The 24,986-nt window shown below is 35.9% G+C and overlaps 3 long non-coding RNA genes across 3 annotated transcripts; all 3 read right to left on the reverse strand.

Annotated features, from left to right (window-relative positions):
* Nucleotides 1-21,635: 21,635 nt before the first annotated feature.
* LOC145038948 (uncharacterized) lies at nt 21,636-22,482 on the reverse strand. Its single transcript, XR_013679654.1, has 3 exons — nt 22,153-22,482; nt 21,901-22,068; nt 21,636-21,824 (listed from the first exon to the last, which is right to left on the reverse strand). It is a non-coding gene; the product is annotated as an uncharacterized LOC145038948 (long non-coding RNA).
* A 55-nt stretch (nt 22,483-22,537) lies between these two features.
* On the reverse strand, nt 22,538-23,854 carry LOC145041593 (uncharacterized). Its single transcript, XR_013680298.1, has 3 exons — nt 23,795-23,854; nt 22,921-22,964; nt 22,538-22,566 (listed from the first exon to the last, which is right to left on the reverse strand). It is a non-coding gene; the product is annotated as an uncharacterized LOC145041593 (long non-coding RNA).
* Nucleotides 23,855-24,061: 207 nt separating this feature from the next.
* Nucleotides 24,062-24,860, reverse strand: LOC145038949 (uncharacterized). Its single transcript, XR_013679655.1, has 3 exons — nt 24,704-24,860; nt 24,232-24,316; nt 24,062-24,139 (listed from the first exon to the last, which is right to left on the reverse strand). It is a non-coding gene; the product is annotated as an uncharacterized LOC145038949 (long non-coding RNA).
* Nucleotides 24,861-24,986: the final 126 nt, after the last annotated feature.

Here is a 24,986-nt window from a genome sequence, read left to right on the forward strand (position 1 = left end):
CGCGGCACGTACCTCGGCCCTAGGCTGACTCCTCTTCGGATATTACCAACATTTTTTATTTAAATTTAATTATAATTTATTAAATAAACATCAAAAAATCATATCTTCTTCATACGGACTCCGTTTTCGACGTTCTTTATATCCCCGCAAAGGTGAGACTACGATCTACAACTTTCGTTTAGATTACGTTGGCAAATTCCGAAATTATTTTTATTAGTTATTTATTAAAATGACGTGATTAAGGAATTTCTTTAAAAATTCATAACTTCTTTATCTGACGTCGGTTTTTGCCAGACTTTTTACCGCTGAAATACCATTGACGGGACCTTCGATTCTCGTTTAGGTCATTTCGGCCAAAAGTAGCTTGATCTCCGATTCGAGTTTTTAGCTGTCTGTTGCTAAGCTGGACTTGGAAAAATCATAACTTCAATATACGAAGTTGGATTTGGGCGTTGTTTTTACGTACGATCATGGTTTAATGACATTTAAACATAGAGGTATTTAAATAGAAACTTTTTGGACATTTTATTATCAAAGTTAATTTTATTAACTTGAAAAATGTTTACAATACTTGACCTGTTAGGCCAATACAAAGAGTTGAAATATCGGGTTGTCACAGCAGAGAAGTGCGAGATCATCGAATCGGGAAGTGTACGCAGCAATGTCGGAACCTTTTTTCTTTAGGTTCCAGAGCTCGTGCTCTAGTTTCTGTATTTCACCACGAGGACAGTACTCGGCTATGAGGAGTTCTTTCATGGTTTCCCAGCCCATGGCATTTGCTATGGGTAGGGTCAGAGATTTGACTTGGCCATTCCACCAAGTCAAGGCTTTATCGATGAAGGTACAGGCTGCGAATTTGACTTTATCGGACTCCGCACAGGCACAAATTTCAAAGATGGATTCCATTTTCTCAAACCATCGGGACAAGGAAATGACACCTCCAGCGTCATTGAAGGATGTTGGTTTCGCGTTCATGTAATCCTTATAGGAACCCCCTTTTTGGTGTCGCTGGCTATCTTCGGGGGTTCTGGGATTGGGGACCACCTCCTGAACCACCAGGGTTCATTTGTGACATGGCTGCCACTATTGCAGCAGTCAGGACTGTCTGGAGCGATGCAAGGTCAAATTGAGGAGGAGGTGGTGGCGAAGAAGGATTGTTGTTGTTCTTTGAGTTGGGTCTCCTTCTGGGAGGCATCTTGATCTAATAAGATCAATAAAGAGAGAGGATGATAAGTCCTCTACATTGAATTGATAGATATGGCAATTATATGTTCCGAATAATCGATTAAGAAGGAAAGAGTTATCAAAACAGATAATTTATTGCTAAGAATGATCACAAAACGCCACTCGAATAAGGATTTCTACAGAGGATTGGATCGAGAAATACTCCCATAGTATTTCATGATTTGATTACGACATTGGTTCGATGTTTGGGATATTAGGGTAAGTTTTAGGCATGCCGCACACCACAGTCACTCCCAAGCACATGTTGGCCGTGTCTCGAATGAATATAGTTGGCCAGCCTATATTGACCCTAGACACGACTACATAACTGCCCAGGTTTAACCGTAGTACACAACACCCAATTACTTATGTTCTATTCTACTTGTGGTTACAGATCGCGACGGTTCGGTATACTTGTATACTTTTGAAAATACTTGTAGTTTGAAGATACTTTTAATTCAGAGCACTTAAGCCCTTTAGTGCTTATAGTTTTATACCATGTAAGGTTTGGTATACTTCATTCACTATAAACAAGGGCTCTGATACCAATCTGTCACACCCCGAAAACCGAAGGCGGAAACATTTCCGGGGTTGACTCCACGTTGAGTATCAAATCCAATGTACATAGTAAGTAATGTAAAATAACCATTACATTACATAAGAAAAGTTTTACAGTTGTTTCAAAATTAAAGTTTGTACAGTTGTGTTACATAGCATATATATATATATATATATATATATATATATATATATATATATATATATATATATATATGAACAAAATGGAACGGGTCTTCTGAGTACTCCGTCTTCCGACAAAAAGGATCTTCGGGTACCTGTTCTAACGCTGACCTGAGAACACAAGTGGTTTGAAAATCAGCATAATGCTGGTGAGTTCATAAGTGGTTTTTGTTTGTGAAAATGTTCAAGTTTCCTTTCTGTTTCTGAAATGTTATGCACACCAAGAAAATCCCATATTTTCTTAAAAGGATGGTTATCGTTTGTCAACATGTAAAGTAAGGTTGTACACTGAAAACATGTTTTATCTAATGTAAATGTACAGTTAGGTTATCTGGTTTGACATATTGTTCTGGTTATATACCAATGTATTCCCAGGAAAGTCCCATACTTTCCTGATTGTTTTACCAATTGTGAAAGATGTAAAGTAAGGTTATCTGGTTTGTTACCCTTTCTGATTATGTAAATGTTTTCCCAGGAAAGTCCTATACTTTCCTGAATTTTGGTTACCGTATGTAAAAGATGTATTCATGTTAGACCTGGTTATGTACTAGGTTTCCCAGGAAAGTCCCATACTTTCCTGAATGTTTGTTATCGATGTGAAAGATGTATACCGAAACCTGGTTATCTTGTGAATTGTATAAAGTTGTTCATTATTACCATAAGTAAATCTCTGTTATCCTAATTGCGACTTCCATAACCATACAATCGACTAAACATGTGGCAATAAGTAGTCCACATACTTATGACTTTCATCACCCGTGAACCATTTCGGTTTGGATGTAGCTAGAAGCCAGGTGTGGGGTAGTCAGCCCCGTATAGATCTATACACTCAAGGCAAGCTCTCTAAATCCCAGAGATTCTGGTTACGGGTGTAGTCCTCCACTCGCGTATCTCTGTGGAGTGTTCGCCGAGGATGTGTCTCTAATCATACAGGATTAATATGATAGTCCTCCACTCGCGTATATATGTGGAGTGTTACCGAGGACAAAACAGTGTACATGTATTATGTTCAAATGTTCTGATACCATGCTTTTAACTGATAAAATGAGGAAATCTGTAACATCCCGAAATATCAAGAGTAGAGTGAAGGGCTAAAAGAGTAAATTGGGAAAGAGTGACTCGGCGAGTCCATGTGCGGACTCGGGGAGTAGGGGCTGAGTGGAGAAAACCCTAATTCTCGGGGTTGAGCCTTATATAAAGATCAGTATGTTTTCCTCCCAGCCTCGTTATCACCCCTTGAGCCCCAGAAAACCCTAAATCACGGAGAAGCACCATTGTTGAGTGGCTTGGAGCTTGGAGAAGTAATGGTTGAAGGAATTTTGGGAAGATTGAAGGCTTGGAGCAAGGGGCTTTGCTTGGATTCGAATTGCATTGCAGTTGGGGCATCACTTAGAGGTAATATCTCGTTATTGACCTGTTGTTATGTTGTTTCTTCATTTTGGAGTTTGTGAGAAATTGTCTATGGATGAAATGGGTAGTCTAGAGGTTAGATCTGAGGTTGCTACCTCAGATCTGGAAGGGAGAGGAATCAGAGAGCATGAAAGTCCTTCTGTTGAAGTGTTTAGTGAAGCTTACATGTCCCAAACCCTATCCCCAATGTGCAAACGGCTTAGATCTCTTTGGATTCACGTAAAGTTTGCCACTTTACGTGATAGATGAGTGGTAGGAGACTAGATCTATGTCTTGGAAGCAGTTGCATGGCCTGGAATGCTTCGGAATGTATTCAGACCGGTGGTACTCGGCGAGTCACATGGGTGGACTCGACGAGTTGGATGAAGATGGCCTGGAACTCGGCAAGTTGTATGAACAACTCGGCGAGTAGGCTGAAGATAGTCATAGACTCGGCGAGTCTGTTCTTGGACTCGACGAGTCTTGTCGAAGAGTCCCAAATATTCTCTGGTTGAGTCGAGAATCGGTGAGTCGTGTGCGAGTGGAATCAGAGTTGTTGGACTCGGCGAGTCTCGGGGTGCTCGGCAAGTTAGGTCGCAGATTGAGTGAAGTTCTGATTATGGGAACTCGACGAATCACAGGGTTGACTCGGCGAGTAGGGTCAGTCAGGGGTTGACTTAGACTGAGGACTTTGATTTCGACCAAGGGTTGGCCGTTGACTTTTAGGGTTTGGTCAGCGATGTGGCCTTTGGGCCAAGAGAGAGGTAAAATAGTCTTTTACCCATAAGAGGGTGTTATGAGAGGATTTATTCTAGTCTCGAGAGTTATATTCATGAGAGTATTTGCCTTACGTGTTAGGCGGTGGTGAGTTCGAGATTCGAGTGTGGGGATATCTACTTTTTGCTTGCCAGGTGAGTATTCTCACTATACTTTACCTTGAGTAGGTAACCAGAGTTATGTGATCAGAGTATTTGTATACTATATGTATGTGATGTGTTGTACTGCATTACTTCTATGTGATTTATGTTGTGCATGTTTATAGAGTTGGAACCAGAAGGTTCCCAGAGTTAGAACCCAAGGGTTCACAGAGTTTGGGTGCACGGAACCATAGAGTTATAGCCTCGAGTGGCTAATATGTGTTATGTGTGGTATTTTGGGGAACTCACTAAGCTTCGTGCTTACAGTGTTTTGTGTGATGTTTTTCAGGTTTCTTTCAGTATCACGAGACGGCACCGGCTTGATTGTACACACCAGAGAAAGAGTCATATTTTGGAGGATCCTGGTTTTCTATGCAAGTGAAAATGGAGTCATGTTTTGTAAATCGACTATCAATGAGATTTTAAACAAGTGTTTCTAAGAATAAAATGATTATTTTAAATGAAAATTTTGTCTTGAAATTTACGGTGTTACAAAATCCATTTGTGAAATATATGTAAAACATAGCAGTTTAAAACCCATTTCACAAATATATGTTACGTGATGTCACACCCCGCTAAAGCGGAAACGCAAGGTATGACAGCGATAACGGTTTCGATGCAAAAGATAAAGATACATCACCATAGCAGTATTTAAAAGTTTACAACCCATAGCTTCAAAAGAAACAAAATACAAGTTTTTCAAAATAACATTGTTCAAAATATAGCTTCATAATAGCTTCAACACGATGCAGCATGCTCTATGATGATGAACTTTTACATCCACTTACTAATTACTTCCTGAAAAAGCATGTAAAACGAGCATCAACTTTGAAAATAGTTGGTGAGTATCACAAGTTTATAAAAATCGAGCGTACAATAAGGCTTTTCGTAAATACAAGTACATTGCTTCAATGATAAACAAGTTGATTGCTATTAATGAATACAAGTTTATTGCTATAACGAGAAACGAGTTTGTATGTGTATGAGCAAACAATGAGTCTCAACCAAACCTATGACTGAAGCCCTATCAAGATCTATGCTTATCGTTCCATAGATGAATATGGTATCATGCACTCCAGCGATTCGGGCGAGTGAGGAGTTGTCAATTCCTAATAGCGCTATCCATAACGACCATTGGCTCAAAGAGTTAATGGTTAGAGATAAGGGAAGGGCCTTAGTACGATAAGTTCTCATGTTCCGTGTTGCATAGACATACATAAAGAAACATAGCAATACAATAGCAATCATGTTTGATACAATTCAATTTAAATACAACATGCAAACAATAGTTTTTCTGGACATGCTTTTCCACCCCAAAACATAAAAACCGAAAATAGGGGAGTGTGTGAATACTCACGATGTTTTGTGTAGACACAAGCGGTACTTCGGGATGCACCAACGTCTTACTACCGGGATCCTACGACATCAAACACACGCACTAGTGAGTTTCCATGTCGATATCTAATGCTAATATACTAAACTCTACATATAGGGAAATGCCAATTTATGTTTTAGTATTGGATTTTATATCAATTAGTTACACTTTTTCTGAAGTAATGAAATTCTATATATCAGGCGATTAATTACAACCTTGGAATATAAACTTTCCAAATTTTTAAGTCCTTATTACAACATAAATTCACGAAAATAGCATTCGAGGGATAAAAATTCTCAAACTTTTTTATTTAACTGTTATTACACAATACTAAGCTGGGAAAATTATAAAAATGGATTTCCAAGCTGTTTAATTATATTTTATGATTTTTGAGCATTTATTTCAATAAAAATTGAAATAAATAGAAAACAGTTTCCAAAATTACCCAAACTTTTTATTTAATTGTTATTATACATAAATAGGCTGGGAAAAATATAAAAGATATTTTTCAGTGGGTATTTCTACTTTTCCTTGCTTTATTCCTTTAAATAGTCATTAATTAAAGAAATAATATTAAACAGTTAAAATAAATCACCATAAAGTTTTGTAACATCATTTACAGTATAAATATCCTGGGAAAAATATCAAAAGTGGTTTTCATAATGTATAAACTGGTTTTGGGTATTTATGTATATTTAAGTGTATTTTAGTGCAATTAACTTTAGAAAATAAGAGAAAAATAGTTTACAGTAGAGAAAAATATTCAAAATTTTTATGTAACCTCCTACTCTATAATATTATATCCTGGTAAATTTTCATGAATTTTGGATAATCAGAACTATTTCTCCCATTTTTAGACCATTATAATTACCAAAAATTGGGAAAAATAGTAAAACATGATGGAAAATCTTGAAATTATTTTCTTGAGTCACCCATCACAGGTAAGTTATACAAAAATTGTTAGATACAATTTTCACATCCTATAAAGTGGTTTTGTAATTTATCATGTCCTAAATAAAAGAAAATTAGAAATCATATGAAACAGTAACAAAAATTGTTGAAATCTGGTGAGGGGTCATTATTCCCCATAAGGATTATCCATGAATTTATTTAGGATTTATTGACCTCTAGAAGTATTTTATATGATTTATGCCCTTGGTTTTAACAATAATTCTAATAAATCAAAGAAATAACAAAAGCTCTTGAAATTTTCCAGATTATCTCATGCATTCAAGGGCTTTCAAAAGGAAAAATGTAAAAAAATGTACTCAGAAGAGAAATGAGGGTAATGATTCCAAACAATTTAAGAAAAGTTGCATGCAATAATGCATGAAGTGTAAATGTGGCTGAAGTTCATGAATTTGTGTAGCCCATTCAGTGAGGTTTTAAGCCACGAAATTTCAACCATAATTCACTAGATATGTTAAGTTTCTAAGATATTTTTCCTCAGATTTATGGTTGGGTTTAAGGCCATTGTTTAAGCAAGATAAAAATAGTGATCACAGAAACAGAGCTGTATGCGCAACCTTTTTGTAAAATCTGCTAAAAATCGTATATTTAATATTTTATAGTGAGACCAGTTGGGTTTGAACGTTAACTCGTGGAACTAACCAATACAAAAAGAATATCATGATTTGGTTAAGAAATGACTGAGTTATGACTGTTCAAAGTCGAACAAAGTAATCTGGCAGATTGCATGTTTGCTTGTGTGCATTATTAGGGTATTTCAACAAGAACATCATGCATGTCTTTGGTAAGGCCCGATTTCTAACACATGCATAGAATGAATGAGCATCCAAGATGTACTAGAAATGGTTTAAATGCTTTTTTTCATGCATGAACACAAAAGAAATGGAGAAGAACATGAAATATTAGGTTTTGATGTCACATGATCATATGTGCATCTTTTCCACTCCTTGCATGGGTTTGATCCCGGATTTTTACCATCTCTAACACATGCATTGTGTTATGGTGAGAATCTACAAACCACAAGGGGAGAATAAAGATTTCTAGCCATGGAAAGGCATAGAATCCGAAAAGTAGAGAAGACTAAGAAGAAAAAGAGGTTTAACCATGAAACTATGGAAGAAGATGTTGTTGTTTACCTTGGTTTTGACCTTGAGAGAAGTAAGAACACTTCAAGGGCTTCACAATCTCGAAATTTTGCAGAGAAATGAGAGGGATTTTCGTGAGTTTAGAGAGAGGGAAGAAGAGAGTGAAGTGTGTGAAGAGAGTGAAGTGAGAGAGTGAAGAGGGAAGAGGTGGAGTAAGGGTTTAAGCTTAATGATTGTGTTTTGGGGAAGAGAGAGGGCATGGGGAGAGGTGATGGCCGGTTTTTGCATGCATTTTGGCCTCCTCTCTCCTAAATTTTAAACTTTATAAACTTCCCTCCTATATTTTATATAAAAACATTCATTTTTATAAAATGTTTATTAAGCAATTTGATTTATTTAAAATCTTGTTTTCAACAAATAATTTATGATTAATACTTGTAATTTATATTTCTAGTTCATTGGTATAATCCATAATTTGATTAATAAAATTTGATATTAGGAAGTTTATAGCCAAATTTTATAAAGTTTTTAAGCTTTATAATTTATAACTTTTGATTTTTGGCTCTTTAGGGTTTTTGGAATATTGTTTGATATTCAACAACATGTTGAAGTATAATTAGAATGTTTTAATTTATTTTTAGAGTTTTATACCCTATTTCAATTATAACAAAGCTTGAAGCTTTATTCTAATTATAGTATTGGCATTTCCTATTGTAGCTAAGCAACTTACTAGAATTGTAAGTATCAAGTATATTAGTCCTAGACCTTAGTTGGATCCTAGTTTATGCAAGATTTTTGACCTAATTTATACTACTAGGTCATGGCATGTTGTGCATGAATGGTTATTATAAAGATGCATGAGTCCAAGAATGACCTGAATTGGCAGTTGTCACACGTGATCTGCATGTTCAAGCGGTTATCAGTTGTAATAATCAGTGCTAAAAGCATATAATAATGTGAAACACACATTTTGTACTTTGCTTGTGTTCCCCCCCTGAAAACAGTGAAAACAGTGAAAAAGGGTAGGGGTATGAATTCACCGGACTCGGAAATGCGACGGTTTCGGACACTAGACGTTGGTTCGAGTCTTGATTACTCGCGATGTCCCGATGTAAAATGTAATAATGTCCATATATATCTAATTAGATTTACAATCACTAATTATATGGAACATTACACTCCAACGAGGTTAAACACCTCAAAACGAGCGTTTGGAGTGACCCGAGTGACATCTACGGACGTGTATTGGTACTTGGGACATGGGACTTGAGTTTACTCCCCAAGAGTAAACATTTAAGTGATTTTACAACCACATATCACATACATACATGAGTTCACGGCCGTGAACTCCTGTGGGTGTGGTTTTTGAGGGTTTAATGGCTTATTTGGACTTGGGGATTGTTGCAGTGACTTACTAAAATGGCTTGGAATAGTTTGAATGAAATAATATCATTTAAAAGGGAGTTCACAGCTGCTAACTTGGAGTTTTCGGCCGTAACCTCTCCTAGGGTCAAGAAAAAAAATTAATTTATGGCACATAAAACAATTACATGTGATTCTAGAAGTTTTTCCAAGCCTTTGGGGTGAATTAGGTGCATCATTTGGCATGTTTTTATGAGTTGACGGCCCAAGGGTATGTGCCTAGGCCGTAAACTCTTATATGTGTCATTTTGATATGTCACAAACCTCCAAACTATTTTTAGATGGATCTAGGATTTACCACAAGGCTATTGGTTAATTTACAAGGCATTTTGACATGTTTTAAGGTGTTAAATCCCCATTTTTGAGGAGTTTATGGCCCAAGAACATGCCTTGGCCGTAAACTCTTGTTTGTCCCTCAATATGCATGTTTAAGGTGTTCCAAGTCCAGGTTCGTAAGCCTCAAGGTCGTATCTAAGTCCCAACTATGATTTGGAAGGGTTAAATGGCTCAAAAACCCCATTATTGTGTGTTTACGGCCCAAGTTTCATCCTTGGCCGTAAACACATGTTCCAGGTCCTAAATCCTAATTTAAACATCAATTTCAAGGCTAAAGAGGTTAGATAACAAGTTAGGGATGTTACCTCTTTGATTTGGAGCCTTAAATCTTTATTTTTGGACCTTTGATTTGGATGAGAAGAGAGGTTAGAGAGAGAGTAGTGAGATGAAGCCAAAAGCTTCAAATGAAGGCTTAGAACACATTATATAGTGTCTAAGTTTTGGACGGTGGAATTCTACCCGATACCGGCATTAGGCGAGGCTTCTGGTCGTACCCGATTAGGTTGCCGTAACCCGATATGGTCGATTTTAAAAATATTCCGATCACTAGTATGGGGTGTTAAAATGATTTCTAAATGTATTAAGACACCCATTAAGTCATTTTAGATACGTACAAGATAATGACTTAATTAAACAAGAAAATCGGAATCGAATTTGGAAACGACGATTGGTTACTTGAATTGAACTATGAAAGAGTTACAAGAAGTGGTACGGAAATTTTGGGTTGTTACATTATCAATGTGTAATAGACTCGCAAGATACAACTCACACATCTCAGTTTCAAGAATATAAGATATTATCGTCTCACCAATCACTCGTGATAAAATCCATGAAGTGATCCAAGTGAGTGTGGGTTTAATCCAATGCTCAAATTCATATTCATAAGCACTCATGAAAGTTGCAGCAAACCCTTGTTATGTCTAATACACTTTAGACAATCTACAAGCCAATTCATGATAGTCTTCATTCATACTTACTTCCAACATATGTACGACTGTGGTCCGTTCGAATACTTTGATTGTTCTGAACCAATTTAATTATTCAGGAAGTCAAAACATGCAAAGTAAAACACAAGAATAATACTAATACCATATGGCCCCAAACTCTGGGTATAAATATAACATTTTACTTAATCACCATATTGATTACTCATTATTTGTTGTTTCGGGTAATCAACTTCTTTCTTGAATTATTACTACACTTGTCCCATGCTCTTAGCATGCACACAATGTTCACTTATGGTCCTTTGTGAAATATATCAAATGAACACATTTCCAATCATACTCATTTCACAACTCCCAATCCCTATCACAAGTGTAAGAATATCAAATTCTTGTTACTTATGCTAGATTCTAACATTTTATGCAATGATTCTTTCGTAAATTCATAGCTCAAAATCATCAAGACTTGGCCAATCTCGATAAGAAACAATTCTATAAATATGATGTCTCAAAGTACATTCCTTTGAACATCCTTTCTTGCATAAAAGTTTCTAATTTAGATATAGATTCTCAATATCCAACTCCCAATATGGAAACATTTCCATATTTTCCATATGACAACTCATTCTTAATAGAATCTTATCTATTCATAATAATGTCAATATGGTCCATCCAATACCATACTTCCAACTACTCACAAGAAACCAATCTCAGCGAGCTTTGGATCATCCTTTGATAGTTGTTTAATTATCTTAGTCAAAACCGATTCTTGTCCTTTTTCCCTCTAAATGCGCTAGACATTTGGAAAATTTTAGAATGGTTAAATATTATAGCACTTGCGATCGATCCTATACCCAAAGCGTATGGTACACGACGCATAATGTCTTACATAAAAGTACGATAATTTATCAATCTTCTACCATAATATTTAATGTGTCACGTTCTCACATTTTGAACTATGAAGAGGGATGCCATAATCATAATCGAAATTTTGAGAACGCACTATGTATCCTTGACTAAATTTATTAACATTCCACAACCTAAGCCTTTAGATTTGAAATGAAGCATAATATTATCTCCCTTAATTATAGCAAAACAACTTTTCAACCCTTGCGACTTTGCAAAGTATAACTCTTGTTTTCTATAATTAATATTGCTAACTTGCAATACTTGCCATAATAATCATACAAGCACAACTTTTATGCTTCGACTATCATGATGATTATTACCATATAAGCATAGCTCTTATGCTCCCACTAGCTTTGACATGTATTCAGAAAACAACTTAACCTCCAGAAAAACAATACCTATTGAATTTCTTAAGTTCATATTTCTAATACCTAATGCTTTGATAATCCTTTATCTAAGCTTATACACCTTTGCCTTAGATAGCTCATATGTGTCTCTTAAACAATTTAGACTAATTGCCAAATCTCATAATTCGAATCATGGAAAGGGATACCGTAACCATAATCAAATTTAAGAATGCGATTTTCACAATCACTATCTTCTTAAAATCTCTCTTAGTGAAATCGTTTCCTCACAATCATTTCTGTGAAGGAGGGAATCTTATGACACTTAGATTTTAATGGCGTATGTATTCCTATCCATGCGAATTTTTCAAAACCAAAGATTGCGACAAATCCAAATTCATATGGACCAAACTCTTGATCTTGATTTCTTGCCTTATGGTAACACGAGTGCCCACCATGTCTTCGAAGTAGTTATGCAGCTCACCCTTTCCTATCAATGTACTTTTCATTGATCAAGGTCCTTGCCTTTTATGCATTCAAATGAGAACTCATAGAACTCACATGCATAATTAACTCAATTGGAATGGCACAGAAAAATAACGTCAACACGATAGGTTATAAACCTCAAGTCGTGTGCTAGTGATGATCGATAAGGTTTATTCTTGATTAATTCTTGAATCCTTTCAAGATCTTCAGACTCCCACTGACCTCTTTACATATTAGATTCTCTTATCAAGAACATTTCTTGATAAACAAATATCCAAGAGTTAGTGTGTGTCTATATCAAGACAAAACATTATACACATTTGGTGTTAGTTGGTCTCTGGCTTTTTCAAGACATCACAACATACCAAATTCAAATGTGTAGGAGTAGGGAAACAATTTTCTACTTCACATTTGATGAATGCGTGTCACTCAATTCACAATTTTGGAACGAAGTATGATTGACTTCGGGATTTAACCATTTCTTTAATTCTTGATTCCTCTTCTCAGACATACAATTGTACTAAGACTCACTTAGAGAATCAATTGATATATGGTTCTTAATCATTAAGACCTATCAAAAAACATAATAAAAGGTACTCTCCCTTCTTCTTTGAATAGAGAAACTTTTATCTTTCTGCCTACTTGATTCTTCTTATTCGTTCTGCTATTGATTTAAACTCTTTCAATCAATTCAGTATCACACTTAATCTTATAAGTATAATCATATTTACTAAACCTTTAGTAAATCATGACGACTATCTTTGTTACTCTTGTGGTGGACTTGATCAACAAACAAATTTGTGTATTCGATCTCCTAGTTCTTCACTTGACACTTTGTCAACGAATTAGTCTAATTTCCAAATATGAAATTTCTCATTCATCATGCAACCAAGTTGCATGATTCCAAGTTTCTGTCCAATTGAAACTTGGGTGATGAGAAACTCTCCCTCTTTGGTACATTCTCGACATTTCCGGATAATTAAGAATCAAATCCATTATTGCTAATAATAGAAACATTCAAAACATCAATTTTTCATACACGCCATCGCAAGGATAAATAAATAATATAAAATCAAAATTTTATTTTATTGTGGAAACATTTGTCCATACAATGCAATTCATTGAAAAAATATGCTAATACATATTTCTTAGCACTCTTATTCTAACTCTAAGTAGTAGCTCAAGAATCTAATCTTCAAGTACTGTGATCGAAATCCATTTCTTCACGATTAGATTCCGCTCACTTCTTCCCTTAAGCTTCCTCTCTTTTCTTCGATTCTACAAAACACCAAATGTAATCTTATCACATCATGTATTAAGAATCTAGAATAGGAACTTAAAAGAGTTAGCTAATGGATTTTACCTAAATTAGAGCCATACGTTTTGACTCTCCCATCTCTTAGATGTCTTAGGTAAATAGGGCAGCTTCGTCTCCAATGCCCCTTCTCTTGGCAATAAAAGCAAATGGATTCCTTTGAAATGGCACATGGAACTATCTCAGAATCTATCTTTTCTGGATCTCCAATGTCACCATTTTCAATATCCATTGAAGTTTGGGAGTTTGATTTACCAGACAAAATTGCTCGACCAGCTCGCCAAATCATTTCTGATTTGTCAGCTATAAGCAAATAGGTCAAATCAATGAGGGTCACGTCATGATCCATCATATAGTACTCTCTTGGGAACTCACTATATGATTCAGGAAGCAACTTAAGAACCCAGTCAACAACCAACTTACCTGAAATCTCGACACCCAACATCCTTAACCTTTCAATGTGTGACTTCATCACTAAGACGTGTACACACACAGGTTTCCCATGTTTACTTGCCAAAAGGGCTTGAGTGAGGTTGAACTTTTTAAGCCTTTGAACTTGTGGGTTAGGGAGAATAATTGGAGGAGGTGGAGGAAGTGAGGCATGATCTCTTGTTCCTCGATCGAATCGTAGAATATCATCTTCATATGAAAAGCTTGTTCTGCGGGATTTGTGAATACCATAGTTGTCGTACTTTGACATATACAAAACGGGAGAAACTAAATTCAAGTTAGTTGATTGATTGAGTCCTTAATAAATCACCCAAATGAGATATTAACGCTAGAACCCAACACAATACGCTACAACCTAGAAAAGGGATGCCGTAATCTAGTTGTAGAATATTTGAAGGTAGGTAAATGAAGATTTACCAATTTCCACCATGAAAAACGAAAAATAAATTTAAGTTTTAAATCTATGAAAACTCCTATATCCTTTTGAGATTCATTGAACTTTTCAATGACATGTTTAAATCTCGATATGCCCCTCTAGTTTGTGACTGGGATACAGAGGATCACCAAGCGGGGGTGAATAACCATGCAAACTTACATGGTGCCCCCACATGCTACATTCACCTATTCGATGTGTCGGTTAACCACACATACTCCACCGAACTATGACAAACATCGAGTCACCCTTTGCTACCTTTGCTTAGAACCATTTAGTGTGCCGGTTAACCACACATGCTCCACTAACGTCTTCGCAAGGGCACAAAGTGCAATTTCATGGGATTGCATCAATTTCACTTTTGCCTAAAGTAACTAAGATTGGGAATTTTGTAAAACTTTTAGTTACTTTATACTTCATTATACTTTTAATGGAAAGGTTTTACTCTATCCTACCCATTCGGCTAACGACCCTCCACCAATCAAGGAAGCGGTGAGTGAGCGTGGATACTCATTAAATGGCCATTTTATAGGCCATAACCTTATACCCCCCCCCCCCCCTTATAGATCGGCTTCGTGAATGAGGCCTACTAACGGTAAGACTAGCATCTTAGTTATACATATATAATATTAAACTTTTAATGTTATACATAGTATAAGGGTGTATTTTACACTTTTAAAATACTATGTGGTTTAAATTATACTTTTAATTAACCAAAATCATTATGGATTTATTAACTCTCGTTTAATCATACACTTAATTAATTTAATAAAACCATAAGGGTTTTATTTGAACTTTTCAAAATTAGGGCTTTGGAATATAGACTTTCAAAATTAACTTTTAATCAACAATTTAAATTCCAAAACTTGAGGGCAAGTTTGAAACTTTTCAAAACAATTAGGTTTTAATCTCACTTAAAATTTTCGAATTTAAGACAATTCATTTAAAATTTTAAATATTAAAAGTCTTGATTTAATAATTCTCTTGAATTAGACTATTAATTTTAATTATCAAATCGTAAGCGATTATCTAAATCATGAGGATAATTACCATTTATATATTTAAGATATCCTAATCCCTTAAACTTCTACATAGATTTTGAAAATAAAGGATGGGATATCCCAAAATCTTTAATTACCATATTTAACTATTAAAGGATAACTACAAGATATAGGATAATCCAAATCCCTAAAATTTAGGATCTAACATTGGGGATGGAGGTAATTTCGAAATCCAAGGGTTGGATAATCCTAGATATCAAAATCTTGGAGGCTAAGGAAAGGGTTTGGGAAACCCTAGCAATAATCGCCAACTAGGGTTTTGCAACCCTAATTGCGAAAATTACCTAGCCTTCAGGGTTTATTAGCCATAAACCCTAATATGTCAAGTTCATACATTTGTATAATACTTATTGAAAACAAGTTAACCAAAGGCTCTGATACCACTGTTGGGTTTTATACAAACAATCCTATGTGTGCATGCAACCCTAGAATTGGATCTATATTTTACTATTAGTTACACAACATTATGAACACATAATAAAACCCTAATGAGTCATACTAATTTCAAAATTCACCAAGAAGATTAGAATACATACCTTTTGTTGTTATATAGTAATAACAACTCAAATCCTCCTTGTAATGGCTTTAGAAATCTTAGAGTCACAAGTGTCACTCCTCTAATGGATCACAAACACCAAGAGCAAGAGGATGAAGAATGATAAGAGAGGACGCACCCAAAAACGTGTGGAAACCCTAAGGAAACTCTTTTCCACGTTTTTGGTGCTCTAGGGGTCCTTAAATAGTGAGCCTATTAGGGTTATCTAACAAGGAAACCATACTTTGACTACTTAGGCCCTAAGCAACCCAAGGACTCCATTCTTAGATGCCTTGGATGATTTCTAATGGGTTTCCCCATAGAGTTTGTCCACCCTCTAATATGGAGTCCATTAGCCCAATATTCAACTATCATACAATTGACAGTTCTAGTCCCTTAAGTTTAATTAATGTCTTTTAGTCACAAAATTAATTCTTAATTAATTATTGACTAATATTAATTAACGAATATGATTTCTCCTTTAATATATTATTCTCATAATATATTAATAAATCATAATTAATCCTCTTTCTCCATAATTCATCCTATCAAGTTGCTTTGGTGAAGGCAACCCAAAAGGACCATGCACCATCTGGTCAAGTACATACCAAAATAGTTATGAACTTAGACACTAATCCAACAGATACTCTGTTGAAAGATCGCAACCAATGCTACCCCATAGGTTTAACCTCCAAGCTCAAAACCCGGAAGATGAATGTACCTTCTGCTTCTCACTGAAAAACGAAAATAGCACAATTTTGGTCATAGAAAGTGACATCTCAACTATTGGCTGATTTCTCAAGTCAGACCGTAATCCTCCATAAAGCACCATCTATACTCATCCTTGAGTCTTGCGACTCCAACTGGCATCTCACCAAAAATCTCTTAGAAACTGTAACAACCCGAAATTGTTCGTCGCCAAAACCCGTTCTACCTGGAAAGTTGCCGTTATCAGATTCGTTCTGTTTTCTCTTTGGAGTTAATTATATAAACTTATATGTTTATTTTATTTTAATGAGTGTCTAAATCACTCAGGAACTCACGTAATTAGCCCGAAAATAATTATTTCATAAGTTTTAGAAATGTCCCCACCGGGTGACGGAAACTTAATCGGGTGTGACCAAAAGCCGCGTTTAACGTCGGTATCGGGTAGAATTCCACCGCGTACAAGTTTTAAGACCTATATAAACGTGTTCTAGCATCCATTTGAAGCTTTTTCCTTCTCTCTCTCTAACCTCTCACCTAAATCCAAAGATTAAGGGTCCAAAACCCAATTTTAAGGCCTCCAAATTCGACATTTAATCATGAAATAGGACATCATATGTGAGTTTACGGCCCAGGAGGCTGCCTAGGCCGTAAACACCATTTTGAAGGGTTTTAAGCCCTTAAACTCCTTCCTAAACTCATTTGGACTTTAGATATGGCTAAGGGACTTCAAGATATGGACTTAGAACATTAAAAACTTTGAGTTTGAGGACTTTGAAGGAGTTTATGGCCAAGGCATAAGCTTGGGCCATAAACTCATGTAAATGGGGTTTTTCATGCCCTTAAACCCTTCAAAATCACTAGTATGGCTTAGATATGAATTATAGAACATTGGTTTTAGCATTTGGACACTTGAAACATGATTTTTGGGGGACTTATGTGAGTTTACGGCCAAGGCATGTGCTTGGGCCGTAAACTCCATGATTCATGGTGTTAGAATGCAAACTAAACACCCCTAAAGCCTTTAGATGAATTTTAGAAGCCCTTCTATGCAAGTTTTAGACCTTGAAACACCTTGTAGCACCCTATAGAAGAGTTTATGGCCATGAGGGGGTCTCATAGGCCGTAAACTCCATAAACCCCTCAAATGTCCCATGCAAACTCATGTTAGGCCTTGGATTAATTCTACCAATCACATATGATTTGTTCTAGCACCATTTAACACTATTTTCATGAGAAAATAGGAGTTTACGGCCATGAAGCCATGCTAGGCCGTAATCTCCCATAAGTGGGTCTGTTTGATGTTTTACAATCATTTCAAGTCCTTAAACCAAGTCTAGAAATTATCCCCTAAGTGTTTGAAGTCACTTTTGCCCATATTTGACCCCACCATGAGTTTACGGCCGTAAACTCATGGGGAATGGGTCTTGTGGCCGTAAACTCCCTAAAGGGGGTGTTCCTTTGAAGTTCCAACTCATTTCCTAAGTCCCTCGCATCATTCATGTCCCTAAACGCCACCCGGGTCCCTCCAAACACTTGTATCGGAGTGTTATCGTGACTTGAAGCAAATTGTCCCTATGCAACAGTCAATCTAAGTCCTAATTAGATACAAATGTGTATCTTTACATCATAATTAGGAACCTCGTGTGTTTACAAGTTCCAGATCAACTTTTAGCATCCAAACCGTCTCATATCTCGTTCGGTGAGTTGATACCCCTACGGCTTTTTCACTGTTTTCAATGTTTTCAGGGGGGAATACAAGCAAACTACAACTGTTTTCAAATCAAAACTTTGATATGTTTCAAATTATATCTGACAAACTTATAAACTCTTTTACTCCTTATGTATTATGCTGAGCATAGGGAATGACTTATCAATTACAACTAAAAGAATTTTAGTTAAGGAAACAATCAAACTAATCAAATTATTATGGGAATAATTTAGGGGTCTTTATTGTTCTTTCTATCATATGTCGATATCTATATCAATTTATTAGATAAACTATGTCTGATTCAGTTTATCTCCGTATCATTTGAATGTATTGTCAGATAATTTCATTGTATGTATCTATATTTACTGTACTATGTTTCATAATCTTCTGTATGTCGATATCTTATGAGAACCCTGTGAATAGTTTAGTACTGGTTTGTGAGATAGTCACTACCCTTTATGGATGATCAATAAATCCTCCCCGGAAGTGTAACCAGAGTCTCCTGGAGGGAGAGCACGGAATTTGTGAATAGATCTATTCGGGACTGACAATCCCACACGTTAACTGCTAGCAACAGTTAGGCGGGCACGCCTGGGGTGACAAATTTCTGGATATCGTTTCGACGTCTGACAAACGTCAAGGAGGTCACGTTGTCGTATTAGTATGGTTACCCGACTCACAACATGTATTAATATTAGTTTATTCACAGTATGGGTTTTCGAATCTATATCTCCTTCGGGATAATGATCCCATGGTTTTGTATCTATATCTTATACGGGATAGTGATCCCATGGCTTTCCAAATCTGTATCTTATTCGGGATAGTGATCCCATGGTATTATCAAACTATTTTGTATCTCTTTCGGAATAGTGATCCCATGGTATTATCAAACTATTTTATATCTAGTCCGGGATAGTGATCCTATGGTTTTGTAACTATATTTTATACGGGATAGTGATCCCATGGTTTTATACCTGTAACTTGTACGGGATGTCTTTCCCCCATGGTCTTTAACTATATCTTATACGGGATAATGATCCCATGGTTTTGTATCTATATCTTATACGGGATAGTGATCCCATGGTTTTCTAAATCTGTATCTTATCTGGGATAGTGATCCCATGGTTTTCAATCTATATTTCCATATATATCAAATTATCTCGTGTCTAGTCCGGTATGGTAATCCCATGATCGTAAATCTATACTTTCATATGTGCCAAACTATCTTATACCTCTTTCGGGAGAGTGATCCCAAGATTTTCATCATATAGTTTTGTGTATTAAACTATACTTTGTGATATATAACCGATCTTACAATTAGGAAAATATGGGATTTTCCTGGGGTAAAACACAATATGTAATCGAATTGGTAACAAATGATAACTAAACCAACTTCACATAAGAAAATATGGGATTTTCTTGGATAACAAATCTTTTCGGACACTACAGGAAATCAATACATTTTCATAAAACAAAACCGCTTATGAACTCACCAGCTTTATGCTGATTTTCAAACCGCTTGTATTCTCAGGTCCAAGTTAGACAGGTACCCGGTGATCTCTTTTGATGAAGACGGAGTGCGTGGAAGACTCGTCTCAACTTTTGTTAATATGATGCATATGTATATTTTGTATAACTTTACTTTTGAAACAAATGTAAACTTTCATATATATATAATGTAATGTTTGTTTACTGTGATTACTATGTACATTGGATTTGATACACAACGTCGTAGTCCACCCCGGAAATTTTTCCGTCTTTGATTTTCGGGGTGTGACAGATTGGTATCAGAGCCCTTGTTTATAGTGAACAGAGTATACCAAACCTTACATGGTATAAAACTATAAACACTAAGGGGCCTCAGTGCTCTGAATTAAAAGTATCTTCAAAACTATAAGTATTTTCAAAAGTATACAAGTATATCGAACCGTCGAAATCCGTAACTTCAAGTAGAACAAAACATAAGTAATTGGGTGTTGTACACTGCGGTTAAACCTGGGCAATTATGTAGTCGTGTCTAGGATCAATATAGCCTAGCCAACTATATTCATTCGAGACACGGCCAACATGTGCTTGGGAGTGACTGTGGTACGCAGCATGCCTAAAACTTACCTAATATCCCAAACAACAAATCGTCGCTGCAGCGAACCATGAAATACTATGGGAGTATTTCTCGAGCCAATCCTTCGTAGAAAATCCTCGTACACGCGATGTTACTTGATCATTCCTCTAGCGATAAAATGTTCTGTCTTGATAACTCTTTCCTGCTTTATCGCTTAGTATGATGCTATATCTGTCTTGATGAGATATCCCCTGTTCAATATCTCTTGATTCAATTCGGAGGACTTATAATCCTATCTTTCCTGATCTTTTTAGATCAAGATGCCTCCAAGAAAGAGACCCAGCTCGAAGAACAACGACAATCCTCCTCCGCCACCACCTTCTCCTCAATTTGATCTCGCATCACTTCAAACAGTTCTAACTGCTGCAATGGTGGCAGCCATGTCACAAATGAATTCCGGTGGCTCCGGAGGTGGTCCTCAACCCGAAAATCCAGAAGACAGCCAGGAACACCGTAGAGAGGGTTCCTACAAAGAATTCATGAACGTGAAGCCCACAACCTTTGATGGCACTGGAGGTGTCATTTCCCTGACTCGATGGTTCGAGAAAATCGAGTCAATCACTACTAGAAAAACAGCCTTTTACGATGCTCATTGCGCGTCGTAAAAGGCTCAGACGACGCGCAAATGGGCGTCAAGGAAGGCCCTGTCATAAAGAGAGACGACGCGCTTTTGCGCGTCATCCATAGACGACGCGCAATTACGACGCGCGTTTACGACACACAATGCGTATCAAGGAAGGCCCTGCCATAAAGGAAGACGACACACATTCGCGTGTCGTAACCTTACGACGCGCGTGTTAATGACACGCAATGCGTATCAAGAAAGCCCCTGTCAAGAAAGGCCATGTCATAAATGAAGATGACACACATTTTTGCGTATCATAATTTAAATGTTTAAAAAAAATATTTTTTATCGGTTTACCTATTCTCAAATTAAATTTGTATTTAATATTTCATAATAGAAAATAAAATATCATATACAGAAAATAGAATCCATTGCATAAATTTAATGTCATACAATTCTATTTCTTACCATATATAAATTTGCATCTAATCTACTATGTACATCAAATTCCAACTAAGTAACTTCACTTGCAGGAGGCATCAAATCCATGCTTCAAATCACCAATAGAATAATAACAAACTGCACCTAGAGTACACTACCTTCTTTTGGCTCCATTACTTCCCAAAGAGATTGACTCCTTCCATAACATCAGATTGTAATTCTTCCTTATCATTGGTATTGGAAATATCACAAAACTTGGTGTATTCCAAGATAATCTGATATCCTTAGTGCTAGGAGATGTTGGTGAGCATTAACCAATCGACCAATGAGAACTGATGGTGTAAGCAACTAAAGAACAAATTAAAAGCATTAATGTAATAAAAAATAATTATGAAATTTAATATGTTTAGGTGTTAAAAAAGACCTTGTATTGATGTACGCTTAGTGGGGTTCTACTTATAGTATGGAATGTTGCATTCAGAAAGTGGTGCAAGGGATGAGTTTCTAGTTCAAAGTGATAAGTCTTCCAAAAGCACTTCTCTTTCCACAACAACGCTTGGTTCACAACAGATCAACTGTTAATGTAGAGGTGCTTTAATGGTTACCATTGGGACATGATTGGTGAAAAGACACTAATGAAGATCCATTCATTGAAATGAAATTTATTATAACTAACCTGACTGTATGCAGCTTCAATATATGTGTCAACATAAAAACTAAACCAAATTCCAATAGGATTATGTTTCACTTTCTTCTTCATTTTTTTATAGGTTTTGGGTTCTGTTTGATATGATGGAATTGAATGAGCATAATAATGGGATTGGACCCATTGACGACTAACATGAGGAAAAGGTTTTCTTATGGTGAAGATACAAAGATTTTTGGGTTTTTAAGTTAGAGTTGAGATGACACAAAAAAAGTTGTAGAATTGTGATTAATCTTAATACTCAAAAAATGAAAGAACTTACTTGTATCTTCTGCCAGAGGGGATAAAGAGAAGCAAGATCCTTTCCCAAAATTGGTTTCCGAGAAGACTATCGATGTAGTTCCTACAAACCTCTGTGGCTAGATGATCTAAATCATGAATTATCTGCAAAACACAACAAAACAATAAGGCCTTAGCTGAATAAAGTTCAATTTTATAAAATACTAATTTTTTTTCTTTATCTGCCAATTTATATCCATTTACTTATCTAACTGTACATAACAAAAAACATGTTTGAATGTCTCATTCCATTTTATCAATCAAGCCAAATATGATAATGGAATGTAACAATCCATTCCATTACTATGCTCATTCCATTCCATCATATCAAACAAGACCAAAAACTTATAAAAAAAATGAAGAAGAAAGTGAAACATAATAAAAAGAAAATGATTAGTTAAGTACTAAAACTAAAATAAAATAAAAAAACACAATCAGACAAAAAGAAAAAGGAATGACCTCACTGAAATTAAGGTGAGAATCTTACAACTTGCATTATTTCTCTGCACACAACATAATGCTTCTATTTAGTACTTTTATAAATAATTGAATGAACTTTTTTATAAGCCCTGTTTAGGATAATTAATGGGCCCATGGACCCATGGAATGTATGGGATCTTTTTTCATTGAATCAAAATCCATGGCCCATTGATTAACGTTTATGTTCATTTCAAAAGATAGTTTAAATAATCAAAGTATTAAGACTAGTTTAATGACTATTTATGCTTATACAAAGGTGGGAGTAGTTTGAATTTTAAAGTCAATTTGACCATATCTTCAAAATAGTTGGCCTGCGTTATTATTGAAGCCCGTGTATACACATTGTGTCAATCACAATCCTTTAAGTGCGGGTTATTCAAAATAGTTGGCCTAAGTAGATTTGTATTCAATTGTTGGAGTCCAACACACCAAGGGAAATATTGGAACACTTTTTTAACCGATTTGGATCTGGTGAAGTTGCTGCTATGTGTTAATGTAGCTAATGAGGCTTTTGAGGATCTGGTGAAGCTGCCCTTGGTGGGTTTAGTTGTACAAGAAGTTGAACCGATGTTTTCAGGGGCTCGTGAAGGGGTTTGTTTGTGTGATTCAAGGCTACTTTTGCCTGTGTGGGAGCTTCCTGTTATGGTTTCTGATGGAAGTATAGATGGGATTGTTGGGTGTAGGCTTTCTGTTGATGCAATGGGAATTTAGAAGATAAACTTAGAAGTGTTGAGAAGTTTTAAAGGTCTAGAAGGAATCATACCTGCCTATACACAAATTATCAGACATATATATATATATATATATATATATATAATATTATAACAATTAACACAAACAAATTAGTAATTACCATTGAGTTGCTAGTCTTAGGAGGTGGTTTGTGTTCATTGTCTTTCTTTTTACAGCTGTTGCAAAATGCATGGCTGATACTTGGCATAAGGACACTGTTTGAGTGCTTCTTGGCATAAGGACATTGTTTGAGTGCTTCATGTGTCAACTCGTCTAGATTCACTGATAACACCTATGTGTGGAGTGTGGAGTCAACTTCATTGTAAATATTTGGTATATAATTGATGTTGTAAGTTGAGAAAGTTGAGAAATTAAGAAACAAGGGCTTACTTTTGATATATGAACCCCAAGGCTTCTATGTGCCCGTGAACACTTGATGCATATAAATGCTCCAAAACTTATAGATCTGGACACCCAAACATGGAGTTTATGAAGAAAGAGGAGAGGGTTTATTTTTGATGTCGAACTACAAGCATGCATCTGAAAATTAGGACTTACACCCATTTTGGATCTGGAGTTCCACAATCTGCACAGCACATATTACCCGATTCAAAGATAAATTCTGCCAGCTTTTGTTTCGCACCTAATCAGTGAAAATCAAATTGCATTAGGAACAATCAACTAGTTAATTAATAAAACAATCTCATCATCATTATATGTAACTTACAATAAACCACAAGACATGTAATTAATATGTCATTTACAACAAAAAGGCATAAGCATGAGATCTAGTTTTCTACCTATTACATAAAAGATTGTATATTTCTCAAGATATGATAACAATTTGGTAGATGGAAACAGTTAGTTATGGTGCAATAAAATTGACTGAGTTTTGAAGAAGGAAATCACACATAATGTCATAATGAGTTTATCCAAACAAACAGCTCCACTTTTCTCTATTTTCTAAACATAAGAGGTCATAGAAACAAATGGTTGTGAGATGCATATACCAGAAGATAAAGATAGTTACTTGTAAAGAAAAGAATTTGGTGTCCAAGCTCTGTCATCAGATCTTTGGATGATGGTTTCACTGCATGATTTGTAGCTATTTGTGTATCCTCCTCTTAAGGAAGTTGTAGCTGATTCTGAACTAACATCTGGTGACACACAACCAGTGCAAACCCCACCCGGGGGGGGGGGGGGGGTATAGATGAAGAAGATAAACATATTGACTCTCTGTTCCAACAAAGCATGTCATGTGAACAAATCACCAATGCACGCTACAATCATCAACAGAATCCCATCAGTTAGTC

Source organism: Lactuca saligna, chromosome 4, assembly GCF_052625555.1.
Source record: "Lactuca saligna cultivar CGN05327 chromosome 4, ASM5262555v1, whole genome shotgun sequence".
In the NCBI taxonomy this organism is placed as follows: domain Eukaryota; kingdom Viridiplantae; phylum Streptophyta; class Magnoliopsida; order Asterales; family Asteraceae; genus Lactuca; species Lactuca saligna.